Source organism: Apium graveolens, chromosome 1 (genome assembly GCF_009905375.1).
Source record: "Apium graveolens cultivar Ventura chromosome 1, ASM990537v1, whole genome shotgun sequence".
NCBI lineage: Eukaryota > Viridiplantae > Streptophyta > Magnoliopsida > Apiales > Apiaceae > Apium > Apium graveolens.
The window spans coordinates 132327464-132342018 of NC_133647.1; the positions used below are offsets into that span (position 1 = coordinate 132327464).

General features: G+C 40.8%; 1 non-coding gene across 1 annotated transcript; it reads left to right on the forward strand.

Annotated features, from left to right (window-relative positions):
• The first annotated feature begins 13950 nt into the window (after positions 1 to 13950).
• On the forward strand, positions 13951 to 14057 carry LOC141680575 (small nucleolar RNA R71). Its single transcript, XR_012558364.1, has one exon. It is a non-coding gene; the product is annotated as a small nucleolar RNA R71 (small nucleolar RNA).
• Positions 14058 to 14555: the final 498 nt, after the last annotated feature.

The following is a 14555-nucleotide window of genomic DNA, read 5'->3' on the forward strand; positions in this document are numbered from 1 at the left end:
TTTTTATTAGTCAAACTAAATATATTTATGATCTTTTAAAGAAGTTTGACTTAATGGATTGTTCATCTGTAAAAACTCCCATGGCCACTGCCACCAAGCTTGAATTAAACAAGGCTGAAAAGTCTGTGGACATTACAAGTTATAGAGGCATGGTTGGCTCACTTCTATATTTAACTGCTAGTAGACCTGATATAATGTTTTCTACATGTCTCTGTGCTAGATTTCAAGCTGACCCTAAAGAATCTCACTTAGTGGCTATTAAAAGAATTTTCAGATATCTCAAAGGGACACCAAATCTAGGAATTTGGTACCCTAGAGAGTCTGGTTTTTATCTAATTGGCTACTCAGATGCAGATTATGCAGGTTGCAAAATAGACAGGAAAAGTACAACTGGCACCTGTCAATTTCTAGGAAATAAGCTTGTGTCATGGTTCAGCAAGAAGCAAAATTCTGTTTCTACATCAACAGCTGAAGCTGAGTACATTGCTGCTGGTAGTTGCTGTACACAGATACTGTGAATGAGGAATCAACTATTTGACTATGGGCTAACTGTTGACAAAATTCCTATATTCTATGACAACACAAGTGCCATTGTCATTACTGAAAATCCAGTGCAGCAATCAAGAACCAAGCACATTGACATCAAGTACCACTTCATAAGGGAACATGTGATGAATGGTACAGTGGAACTTCATTTTGTTCCAAGTGAAAAGCAGATTGCAGACATATTTACCAAGCCACTTGATGAATCAACATTCACAAGATTAGTAAGTGAGCTAGGTATGCTTAATTATTCATAAATTCATGTCCTTATTATAATTTGTTTTGAAGCCTGAAATGAATTTGTTGCAAGAACAAGGTTGGCTTTAAGTAAAGTTTATTCTATCAATGGATATTCCCTATCCGTTGAAAGCCAAAATTGTTCAATTAATGGATGTTCATTATCAGTTGAAAGACAAATACATTTCTGGTAATTTTATCCTTCAACGGATAAAATTGTGTTAATATTCAATGGATAGATGTTTACCTCATCCGTTGAAGTGTCACATCAGTTGTTTTAAGTAAGTCACAACCGTTGATTCTTTTACGTAACCGTTGATACATACATATATATACACAGTTGTATGTATTTGTATTAAAGGCAGTTTTTAGAATTCATACAGTTTTCTTTATTCTCAAACGGCTGTAATTTACTTAAAAATATTGTTTAATCATTCTCCTTACGTTTTAATTTGAGAAAGTATAAAAGCCCATGAATTTTTATTCTCACTTTACGCTTTCTTGCAATTTTTCAAAAGCTTTTACTCTCTTTCTCTTCCAAAACTCTCAACTTTTCTCTGCAACCTCTACCCACTACAATGGCACCGTAGTAAAGATAATGTCCCATTCTGGATTTTTCTATGAGAAAAACAATTTCGTAGCTTTGGTGGAAAAGAATGAAGCCCACTCAGATTATCACCAGATGATGGACTTCATCAAAAATTGCAAACTAAGCTATGCAATGCTGGAAGCCCCAACTATTTACTGTGAGGTAATTGAGGAGATTTGGACAACTGTAGAGTTCAACCCCACTGATATGACTATCTCTTTCACTCTCAAAGGTAAAGATTACTGTATTAACTGTGATGATATATAGTCCTGTTTCAAACTACCTGAGAATAATGCCATGACACCACACACTGATAATGATGTATCTAACATGTTAGATTCCATAGGCTATTCTTTTGATTCTGCTAGTTTAGGGAGTATTAGAAGAAAATGCCTTAGGAAAGAATGGAGTTTTCTTGGTGATGCCTTTATCAAGGTTTTCTCTGGGAAAATTAGTAATTTTGATGCAATAACTTCATCTCTAGTTAATATGCTCTATATGCTAGTTTCTGATAGGTATTTTAATTTTAGCAACTATGTCATGCTAGAATTGGGTACCAGGTTAGGTAACAAAGCTAATAGATCTCATAACATCTACTATGCTAGATTCTTTATGTTATTGGCTAACCATGTTGCTGAAGGTTTGGTCATAACCATTGAGAATAATAAACTCAAATGCTGGGCACAAGAGAAAAGGGTCCTTACAGACCTTTTGAGAATTAACCTCAACAATCAGGTGCCATTGGTATATTTACCAATAATGAATGCACCTCAGGTAAGTGAGGTAAATACTTCTTCAACTCCTACTACTTCCAACCCCATTATTTCTTTTCCTTCAAGTGTGGCCATGGAATCTGTCCTTGTCCCAACAGATTCCTACCAAAGCCACCAAACCTAAAGTTTCAAGACCAAAGTCAAAGAAAGCCACCTCTGTTGTTTCTCAAAAGACAACAGTTGTAATAACTACCATAAACCCTGAGGGGAGTGAACAGGGTGTGAGTGGTGAGGGGAGGGGTGAACATCAAGAAACCCCCCAGGATAAGGTAGGAGAGGTGAGTGGTACCCCAGCTAGCCAAGCCACAGTTTCTCAAAAGACTGTGGTGGTTGAAAAGGATTCAAACTCATCCCTAGTTGCATCCTCCCAAAAGGGTGCAGCTATTGAAAATAGTCCCCAAATAGGGACACAGAACAAAAGAGGGAGGGACACTGAAGCCACACACTCACCTGTAAAAACCTTTATAAGAAAAAAGAGGATCAAAACCTCAGTTTCCATACAGGGTGCACACACTGCACAGATACACCCACCTGTATCTATGCCTTCTCAAATTCAGCTTGATGTGACTCCAACAAATGTGGAGTCACAGCCCCATTCTCTCAAAATCGACACACATCAATCACCAAATTCTCCATCACCATCTCTGGATGTGGACATGATATTCACATCAATTCCTGATTCTCCCTCTTTACAACTCAGGGAGGAGCCCCACTCAAATACTGGTGATCATCATCTGTTAGATGATTTGTTGGATCATCAGCCAATTCTTTCAGATTTGGTTGAAGAATCTGTGTCCCCTACATTAAAATCAATCCATACAGATTCAACTATCATGTCACTTTCAATTTCTACTTCTTTTCCTTCTTCAACGGATATTTCTCATCCGTTGACAAGTGGTTGTTCTTCGACGTATAAGCTTAACAGCAGTTATCTGTTGATATCATCAGTTCCTACTTCAACGGATACTCCCTATCCGTTGATAGTCTCTACACAAATAACTGAATCAATTCCAAGTGTAGAAGACATGGTTACTGTCCAATCACTTCTAGGATTGAGGTAAGGGAGTGAAAATTTGAGTGAAAGGCTGGGTTGCTCCCAGGCAAAAGGAGAGCTTGAGAGTCTAAATATGCATGCTATTTCTTCCAGCATGGAAAAAGAAAGTGAGAGGAGTGCCACCTTAGTAGGTGAGGGTAAGGGTGTGAGGAGTGTGAGCCAGGGGGAGCCCCTGGTGCAAGAAAAGAGAGAAATTGAGAGAAAAGCAGGTACAGAAGGTATAAGGGTGGATCCAGCCATTGCTAATAAGTCAATGATTGTGGATGATGCTGAAAAGGAAAGACAATTTCAGATGCATTACAAGGCTGTAATTGATAATATTTACTTGGATGCTGACACTTTTACTCATCCTGTGTCAGCCTATCAATTGTTGGCTACTCAGGGCAATGAGGAGGCAGAAAGGACCTTAAATCTAGTACATACTTCAGAATCTCTACAAAGGAATAAAGCTGCTGTCAACTTGATGCCTTCTACAGCTGGTGAGCCATCTGAAGAATTTGGAGTAAATTCTGATGATGATGACTCTGTTTCATTTGGTGGAAGCATGAACTTAGGGGAAGATGAAGGCCCAAGTTCTATTCCAGATTTACCTAAATGGGCATTGACAAAGGAGTCAACACCAGGACAGTTCAATGTCTCCTTAGTCAAATAAATCATGTCAATCCAAAGAGCCATTCAGAACACCTCCAATACTGGTACCAAGGCTCTTCTTCAAGCCCACCTAGATTCTCTACATCTCATGAAGCTACAACAATTAAGGTAGAATCTAAGTGTGGATGAGCTCAAGAAGGATATAGCTAACTTAAAGTCCTACAATTCTGAGAAGCTGGATTCAGTCATGCCCTATGGTACCATGCATGACTTGTTACTGAGACTAAGAAGAGAATCAGATGCTGAAAAGAGGCTGGCCAAGTTGGAGGACAGAGTTCATGTCATTGAAAACTCTGTGGTCACCATTCTTCAAAATCAACAGTCTCAGACAAATCTACTCATGCAACTGGCTAAAGCACAAGGCTTGACTCCTCTCCTTGATGATAACAAAAAGGGGGAAGGGAGCCATCTACAAACATTCAAATATCCAAAGTGCTAGTTCCTGCCATCACTACTTCTCCAACACTTCAAATCAAAGGAAAGCTTGATGGAATTGATCTAATCCAGTTAGAAGCAGCTGAGATGAAGGTGAAAGAGCAAAGGAGACAAATTGATGAAAGGATGCAACAGATGTTTAGCTCTACAACCTCAAAATCATTATCTGTGAAACATAGCACAAAGGTTGAGCCAATCATTATGGAGCACAAGCCAGTAAGGAGGAATAAGGTTGGAGAAACTTCCTTCAGGAATTTGAAACCCATGGTACTCAAGCCATCCACTAGATTCAACGGGGACTCTACAAAGAACCCTCTAAACTTTAGTCAATCAAAGGAAGTAGATTTTCCTCTTCCAAACCCTGATGAAGACAAAATTTTGGGTGGCAGCATCATAAAGCACAAAGAGACCAATGATGTAGTGGAAAGAATGAATATGGCTATCATTTATAGAGAGGGAAAGAGTATATGTGTGATGCAAGGACATCCCAAATTCTATAAAGCCAAGAGGGAAGAAACCATGAGGTTAAAGGAAGAAGCTAAAAAGCTGAAGGCTGACAAAAGAGCACAAGCAAAGCTTGAAAAATAGCTAAAGTCAAGTCAGGATGAAGAAAAGAAGAAGATTGAAGACAAGAGTGAAGAAGACAAGATTGAAAGCAGAAATGTGGATATGGGGGATGTGGTTGGTGAGAGTGTGGAGGAAAGAAAGGAATGGCAGAAAGGGAACAGGAGAAAGGCTGTTAGGGCGAAAACATGCACTAATAACACACGCAAGTATACGCGTTCGCAAGTAATATAGAATACTTTCTAGTTCGTTCCCACAGAGACTCAGACGAATTATGTTCAATTAAACTCACTCAACAATGTATGTTTACTTCTCAATGTTAAGACAATAACACTTAAATTTGTTAACTAATTATTAACTACAATTAACTACTAAATTTAACCACTTAATTAACACTTCGAATTAACAATATTAAAACACTCATGAGATCACAACTTCATTACTACTTCCTTCAATAGTCATTGTTATTACCCTTAACATGCAACAGTGATGATATTAATCGAATAACACGAAACTGATAAAAGCCAACTTTCATTATACTAATACCATTCTACCAATCATCCATAATTAAGATAGAAGTTGAATAGGCATCAATTATGTTGAGTCCCTATATGTCTACAGAAATTGACAACATAATGAATTAAGCACAAGTTATTCCTTTTGATTACACAGGGCGAATAAAACGGTTAGAGTTACCCACTAATCATGCAACATCATACATGAACCTATGCTAGCATGGCAAGTTCTAAATCTCGAGATCCACCGTCGCTTCAAAAGAGATTAACACCCTATCTTATATGTTCGCGACACACATAAGACGAATACGCACAACCAATACTAGATATCATACAATCATCACACACTAAGGTATTAAACAACTAACTAAAGAATTCCATAGTAAATCCGTTACGACCCCATGATCACGATTAGCCCATGATAGCACTTATCGTCATCATGGGTTCATATGAAAACATGATAAATAAACACAAGAGAATAATAACTAAACTAATTATATTAAACCAGAGTACGTCACAAGAGTAAATAAGTTCAAAGCAAAGAAAACTAGCATCCAACGTTACAACGAAATAAAGAATCACAAGAAAATATGCTTCCTCTTCGTTGCGGTGTGCTAAAACGGTCTTCTTCCTTATCTCCTTCGCTCCTCGATTAATACAACGATTCAACACACGTGAAACGTCTCTGAAATCTACTTATATTGAAGTCCCATAAAACTCAGATTACTCAGAAGTTGGAAGCCAAACAGAAATAGGAGTCTAAAATAAATATTAAAATTTCCCGACCCTGCGCGACCGCTCAGCATAGCTGAGCGGGCGCTCAGCTTCCTGCGCGGCCGCTCAGCATAGCTGAGCGGGCGCTCAGACCCCTACTGGAAAATGTCTTATTTTTGCTCCGTTTCTTCGCTGTAATCTGCTCCTCTCTTCCCTCTCGCAATGCTAGGCTTATTATTGATGATTTCTCCCCCAAAATGCAACTATTACCCTGAAACGCACAAACACTAGAAAAACGTATCAAATACACAAAATACTTGATTTCAAGACACCAATTTAAGCCATTTTAAGACATTCTTAGTGGTATAAAATGCCACTTATCACACCCCCAAACTTAAATCGATGCTTGTCCTCAAGCGTCACAGACTCAAAAATAAATAAACACATGCATGAATGCAATCTATATGAAATGCAGTGATCCCCCTTACTACGAACAAACCAACCAACTTACAACATCTCAACAAATGCAATTAGGCGACTAAAGATTAATCAAATCATGCCAACTAATATACAGCCAAAAATGTGGTATGTGCAGATGCTTAACAGATATGCTCCGGAACTAAATCAATTATTATGACTCAACTGTCATCAAGGCAAACACATGATTATACAAAGAATAAAAATTCTAGGCACAAAGTGACTTATAACACTACAAGAATCCTGGAGCTTATTGAGGAATCATGCTTTTTATTCCTAACAGTAATGCTTATTTGACCGTGCAATGAGTGAGGTCCACAAAAAGACTTATACAATGGTATCCATATAGCAAGTGTTAGGTTAGCGGATCCCAGACTCTAAAAGCCTTAGGTCACTAGGCACAAAGTCCCCTAATAACTTAATAACTCGAATACCAAAGAGACCACTCGTGATCAATTATGTATAAACACACACTCTTTTTTTTTCTTTTTTTTCTATTTTTTTTTCTTCTATTTTTTTTCAAAATTTCTGAGCAAGTGCGTCTCGCTCCATCTTGCTCAACCCTAGACTACTCGCATAAACATACGAGATAGCTACTAGCCATTTGACGCTTAGCCACAATTAGCAACAAATTCCATTTTTTACTCCATTTTTTCTTTTTTTTTTCAAGCCTTTATCACTAAGAACCTATTATAAAATTCTAAGCATAATAAATAGATTAACCTCGAAAACAATCAGATCATAACAACAATCTAGTCCTTAAGCATTTTCTAAGACTTAGTGAAAATACAAGTGCTTCTAGCATGCATATCAACCTACATGACTCAACATCACTTTAATGCTATCACTACACTCGCATCAACATCACAAATCAGTCGGTAAATCATCGCAAAAGGGATCATGGTATATGCATGAGCTACATGATATGATAAACAAATAAAGCTAAAAAAAACTATATGGCAAAAATTATGCAACTATATGAACTAACTATCATGAATATGCAGCTATATGACACACACAAAAAATATTCCTTAACTACCATCCCCAAACTTAAAATCTTCACTGTCCCCAGTGAAGGTAGTAGAAAGGAACACAGGGTATACCTACTCGGAGTCATCATCATCATCACCCTTAGTGGGTGGTGTATCAGGAGGCGGATATGTAGAGTCCTCACCAAAAACTGGCCACTGGATGTCAGCTCCAAGGCCTCGAAAAGCAGTTCCTAGCGCAAGGGTGAGCTCTTGAGCAAACCTGCTCTGCGTCTCATACATAGCATCCATCCTCCGTGACAGCCTCCTATATTGGGCATCAGCCATCCCAGCACCCTCCTGAGCTCTCGAAGAACCAGCCTCATCACGCCTAGGCCTTGCCATAGTAGCACCTCGTGCTGGACGCCCTCCTGGGAGATGATAACCAGCCCATGCTCCTCGGGCTCACCACCGGTCCACTCCTGCATCGCATTCAGAGTCCCGGAATCAATAGGAGTGACTGGCAACTGCAACTGCTCATGAGACGGCCACTGAACTCCCACCGCTCGGCAAAGCTTAGTAACCGTGGATGCATAAGGGATGTTCATGTGCTTAGCTCCCCTCAAAAACTTCAGAATTCCTTGGTAGATGAACTTACCAAGGTCCACATAATACTCCTCATTCAAAATTCCCCACAACAACTGTGCTCTCTCAACTGTGACCTCATGTGCATGTGAAGACGGCAGAATATTAGCACAAATAAACGCATTCCATGCACGGGCATACCTGTTCATCGCGATCGCCGGAAAGTGACGATACTCATTAGTTCCAGTCTTGAAGGTCCAAACTGTGCCCGGCCTACAGAGAGTAGCACAAATCAAATCCAAGTCAAAATCCTCAGCAGTTTTCTCGTTCCAGTTCTCCTCCGTGGGCTTCCTCTCTCGCTGCCCAATCACACGGTGAATCGCCGCTGGATGATAATCCACCGTTATCCCCCGGACCACAGAAAACCCATTCTTCTCGGCCTTTACGTTCGCATAGAACTCGCGAACCACGCTCATCGGCACTGCTTCAGGCGACTCACAAAAAGCTATCCACCCCTTCTCAGCAATCATAGGTAACAACTCACCTTCCCTCCCCGATGGTAAAAACCCCCTCTCCTTCAGAATCGGCTTCCCCAAAAGCCTATTGTACTCCTCCTCCGCAGCCCTATCATTCAAACGAGGCCTCGCAGCAGTACCCCTCGAAGAATCAGCCGTAGGCACAGTGCTGCTGCTATTAATAGTCCTTGCTCTCTTGGGTGCCATCGAATCTGAATAAAAGTGCTTGCGAATTATGTTTTTGTGTTTGGGAGAGAGTTTTAGTGTAGAAGTTGTCTGGGAGATATATGGGATAGGTGTATATATATATAGGGAATGGATTAGGGTAGAATTTGATTAGGAGTGGGCTTATGGGTAAAAATCATGGGATAATGGGGAATAGGTCATGGGTTTTATGGGCTAAAATTTGTGTTTTTATTTTTCTGATTTGTTTGGATTTTTATTGAACTGAAAAAAAATTCATTCAGCCGACCCCTGAGCGGGCGCTCAGGGGATCACTGGTAAAAAAAAGTTTCAGCCCGGTTTTTCTGATTTTTTTGTGGTTTTGGATAGGTTATTAACTTCTAAGGGTTCCTGTAACAAAAAATCATGGGTTGCCTCCCACGCAACGCTTTTTTCGTCATTAGCTTGACGTTGCGTACCTTCCTCAAGTTGACAATAAAACGGCACTAACCACTTCTCGGTTTGCCGTGTCCCCATAGTAGTGCTTCAAACGTTGACCATTAACCTTGAATGCTTGGTCCGGATCATTCTCAAAAATCTCCACTGCTCCGTGTAGAAACACAGTTTTGACAATAAAAGGTCTAGACCACCTTGATTTCAACTTCCCAGGAAAAAGTCAGAGACGAGAGTTGAATAAGAGAACTTGTTGCCCCGGCATGAATAACTTAGGATGTAGCTTCCTATCGTGCCACCTCTTCACCTTTTCCTTGTACATTTTGTTGTTCTCGTACGCTTGGAGTCGAAATTCATCAAGTTCATTAAGTTGAAGCATTCGCTTCTTTCCAGCTGCATCTAGATCCAGGTTCAACTTTTTCAACGCCCAATAGGCCTTATGCTCAAGCTCCGCAGGTAAATGACATCCCTTACCATACACCAATTAAAACGGGGACATACCAAGTGGAGTTTTGTATGCTGTTCTGTAAGCCCAAACAGCTTCATCGAGCTTTAAAGACCAATCCTTCCTTGACGGACAAACAACCTTCTCTAGAATGCGCTTGATCTCTTTGTTAGACACTTCCGCTTGACCATTTGTTTGCGGATGATAGGCAGTAGAAACTCGATGATTCACATTATAACGCTGCATCATAGAAGTGAACTTACGGTTGCAAAAATGCGACCCTTCATCACTTATGATTACCCGAGGTGTTCCAAACCTAGTGAAAATATGCTTATGAAGAAAATTCAACACTGCCTTTGCATCATTTATCGGTAAAGCTTTGACTTCTACCCATTTTGAGACATAATCGACTGCCAGCAAGATGTACTGATTGTTGCAGGACGAGACAAAAGGCCCCATGAAATTGATTCCCCAAACATCAAAGACCTCGACTTCAAGCATCACATTTAACGGCATCTCATCCTTTCTCGTCAAATTTCCCACTCGTTGGCAATGATCACACCTTAAAACAAACTGATGAGCATCCTTAAACAAAGTAGGCCAGAAAAAACCTGCTTGCAGAATACGAGCTGCCGTCTTCTCACCACCATAGTGTCCACCATAAACTGTGGAGTGGAAGTCTCGTAATATCCCCTCCATCTCACAGAACGGGATACATCTCTTGATGATCTGGTCAGCTCTCTGTCTAAACAAGTATGGTTCATCCCACATATACCACTTCACCTCATGCAGAAACTTCTTCTTTTGAGCTGAGGTCAAATTAGGAGGCAAAATATTGCTAACAAGATAGTTTACAATATCTGCAAACCATGGCTATTCCTCCTGAACTGCGAACAGCTGCTCATCCGGAAAAGATTCATTGATCAATGTCTTATCCTGTGAAGTAGACTCGGGATTCTCCAATCTAGAGAGATGGTCAGCTACTTGATTCTCAGTACCTTTCCGATCCTTGATCTCTAACTCAAATTCCTGTAGTAAGAGCACCCAACGAATGAGTCTCGGCTTCGAATCCTTCTTGGAAACCAAATAGCGAATGGCCGCATGATCAGTGAATACTGTCACTTTTGTCCCAAGCAGATAAGATAGAAATTTCTCGAAACCAAAGACTATAGCTAAGAGCTCCTTCTCAGTAGTGGTGTAGTTCATTTGAGCCCCATTTAAGGTCTTGCTAGCATAGTAGACCACATGAAAGAGATTATTCTTGCGTTGCCCAAGAATTGCGCCTACCGCATAATCACTCGCATCATACATCATCTCAAAAGGCTCTGTCCAATCCGATGCTGTAATAACTGGCGCAGTGATTAAACTCTTCTTAAGAGTCTCGAATGCCGTCAAACATTCATCATCAAATTTGAAAGGCACATCTTTCTCAAGCAAGTTGCACAGCAACCTAGATATCTTCGAAAAGTCCTTGATGAAACGCCGATAAAAATCCGCATGACCAAGAAAACTACGGATTCCTTTCACAGAAATAGGTGGTGGAAGATTTTCAATGACTCCCACCTTGGCTTTATCCACCTCAAGACCCTTGCTAGAGACCTTATGTCCAAGAATAATGGCTTCACGCACCATAAAATGACATTTTTCCCAATTGAGCACCAAATTAGTTTCCACACACCTTTTGAGCACGACACGAAGATTATTCAAACATTCATCATACGAATGTCCAAAGACGGAGAAGTCGTCCATGAACATCTCAAAATTATTCCCAATCATGTCAGAGAATATAGCCATCATACATCTCTGAAAAGTGGCCGGTGCGCCACATAACCCAAACAAAACTCTGCGAAAAGCAAATGTGCCAAATGGACAAGTGAAGGTAGTCTTTTCTTGATCCTCTGGTGTAATACAAATCTGATTATACCCTGAGTAACCATCCAGAAGACAATAGTACTCATGACCAGCCAACCTGTCAAGCATCTGATCAATAAATGGAAGAGGGAAGTGATCCTTCCTCATGGCCTTGTTTAACTTTCGGTAGTCCATGCATACTCTCCATCCTGTAACTGTTCGAGTGGGAATGAGCTCATTCTTCTCATTTTCTACCACAGTGATACCTCTTTCTTAAGTACACATTGCACGGGGATCACCCAAGAACTGTCAGAAATAGGATAAATGATGCCTGCATCCAGCCATTTCAGAATTTCTTTCTTCACCACCTCCTTCATGATAGGATTAAGTTTGCGTTGTTGCTCAACAGTTGGCTTACTACCCTCCTCTAGTAGAATCTTATGTATACAATATGAAGGGCTGATCCCTTTGATGTCTGCTATGGTCCATCCAATAGTCGATTTAAATTCTCTCAAAATCCTTAAGAGCTTGTCTTCCTCACTACCTGAAAGGTCAGATGCAATAATAACAGGTAAAGTAGATGCATCACCTAAAAAAACACACCTCAAGTGTTCAGGTAATGGCTTAAGCTCCAAGGTAGGTGCTTCCTTAATTGATGGTTTGAGCTTTCCTTCAGCATTCTTGAGGTCAGAAGTACCAAGAGATTCAAATGGCATGTCCAGCTTTCGCCTCCAGGGAGAAGCGTTAAGATATTGTAATTGCTCGTTGCCATCTTCATCATCACTATCAAAATCCCCCACTAAGGCCTTTTCTAATGCATCAGACATTAGCATATGATCGAGTTCTGAAGTAACCGCAGAATCAATCACATCCACTTTTAAGCACTCCTCATCTTCTGTAGGGAATTTCATTGCTTTGAATACATTGAAGGTCACATCCTGATCCTGCACCCGCATAGTAAGTTCACCTTTCTGCACATCTATCAAGGTACAGCCAGTAGCCAAGAAAGGTCTTCCCAAGATTATGGGAATCTTCTTATCTTCCTCGAAATCCAGAATAACAAAGTCTGCAGGAAAGAAGAGCTTATCCACCTTGACTAGCACATCCTCCACTATGCCCCTCGGGTAAGTAATAGAACGATCATCCAATTGAAGAGACATGTAGGTGGGTTTTGGATCAGGAAAATCCAACTTTTTAAAGATCGACAACGGCATCAGATTGATGCTTGCTCCCAAATCACAAAGGCACTTGTCAATGGTGCAAGGAATGGTGAAGCTTCCTGGATCTTTAAGCTTTGGTGGTAACTTTTGCTGTAGCACAGCGCTGCATTCTTCCGTTAGAGCAACGGTCTCAAGGTCATCCAGTTTCACCTTCCTTGAAAGAATACTCTTCATAAACTTCGCATAACTAGGCATTTGCTCCAGAGCCTCAGCGAAAGGTATATTGATGTGAAGTTTCTTGAACACCTCCAGAAACTTACCGAACTGAAAGGTGGTGGCGGATAGAGCTGTTTCTCCCCTGTATTACCCTCAGGCAGAGTGTGTTCAACAGTAGTCTTCCTTGGTTCCGCCGTTTTCTCCTTTTTCTTAGCTTCTTCATCTCAAACCTCAGCTTCTCCTTCTTTTGCCTTTTCAGCATCAGCAACTTTCCCAGACCTTAAGGCAATAGCCTTGACTTGCTCTTTAGCTTCCTTTCTGCCTGGTACTTCCGTGTCACTTGGAAGTGTTCCAGGTTGACGATTGAGCACTGCATTGGCTATTTGACCGATTTGATTTTCCAAGGTCTTGATAGAAACCGCCTGACTCTTGCACAACAACTTAAGTTCCTCAAAATCAGCACTAGTGGGTGCAGCTGCACTTCCCTGTTGAGGATATGATTTCCTTTGAGCATACTGCTGTGGTTGCTGAAATCCAGGTGGATTGAACTGTTTACTCACACCTTGCTGATATGGTGGATGAATAGCATTCTGATTATTACCCCAGCTGAAATTTGGATGATTTCTGTTGTTAGGATGATAAGTAGCTGGCACAGGCTGCTGTTGTCACTGATAATTGTTCACATACTGAACAGATTCGTTGACAAGAGAACACTGATCCATAACATGAGAACATGCACAAAGCTCACAGATATAGCTATTTGATTGAATCCATAGGTAGCTAGATAATCGACCTTCATAGACAGCGCTTGGAGCTGCGCTGCAATAGCGGTGGCTGTATCGACTTCCAGAATACATGCTACCTTCCCAGGCATCATCCTCTGAGTTGGGTTTTGATGCTCATTTGCAGCCATAGTCTCAATAAGATTATAAGCCTCGGTATAGCTTTTGGCCCACAAGGCGCCTCCAGCTGCTGCATCGAGCATGGGCCGAGATTGGGCCCCCAAACCATTATAGAAACCAGTGATCACCATCCAATCGGGCATTCCATGATGTGGAAACTTTCTCAACATTTCCTTGTAGCGCTCCCAAGTTTCGCACATAGATTCTGTAGGTTGCTGCGCAAACTGAGTAAGAGCACTCCTCATAGCAGCAGTCTTTGCCATTGGATAAAACTTCACCAGAAACTTTTACGCAAGATCTTGCCAAGTAGTGATAGACCCAGCTGGTTCAGAATGTAACCAATCCTTAGCTTTATCCCTCAGTGAGAATGGGAAAAGCCTCAGCTTGATAGCCTCATCAGTCACGCCATTATATTTGAAAGTACTGTAGATCTCGACAAAATTTCTTATGTGCATGTTGTGGTCTTCAGTCACAGCACCTCCAAAAGAAACAGAATTCTGCACCATCTGAATAGTGCCCGACTTGATTTCAAAGGTGTTAGCTTGAATAGCTGGATGAAGAATGCTTGACTGAATGTCATCACTTTTAGGCCGGGAGAAGTCCATGAGAGCTGGATCGGCCGGAACAATACGATCACCCATGATTACTGGTTCTTTCTGCTCACTTCCTGAATCCGAATCTTCAAAATCTATCTTCTCCGGAATATCAAGAACTTCGTCTGTCTCCTCAGCTGTATCTAAAGTCCT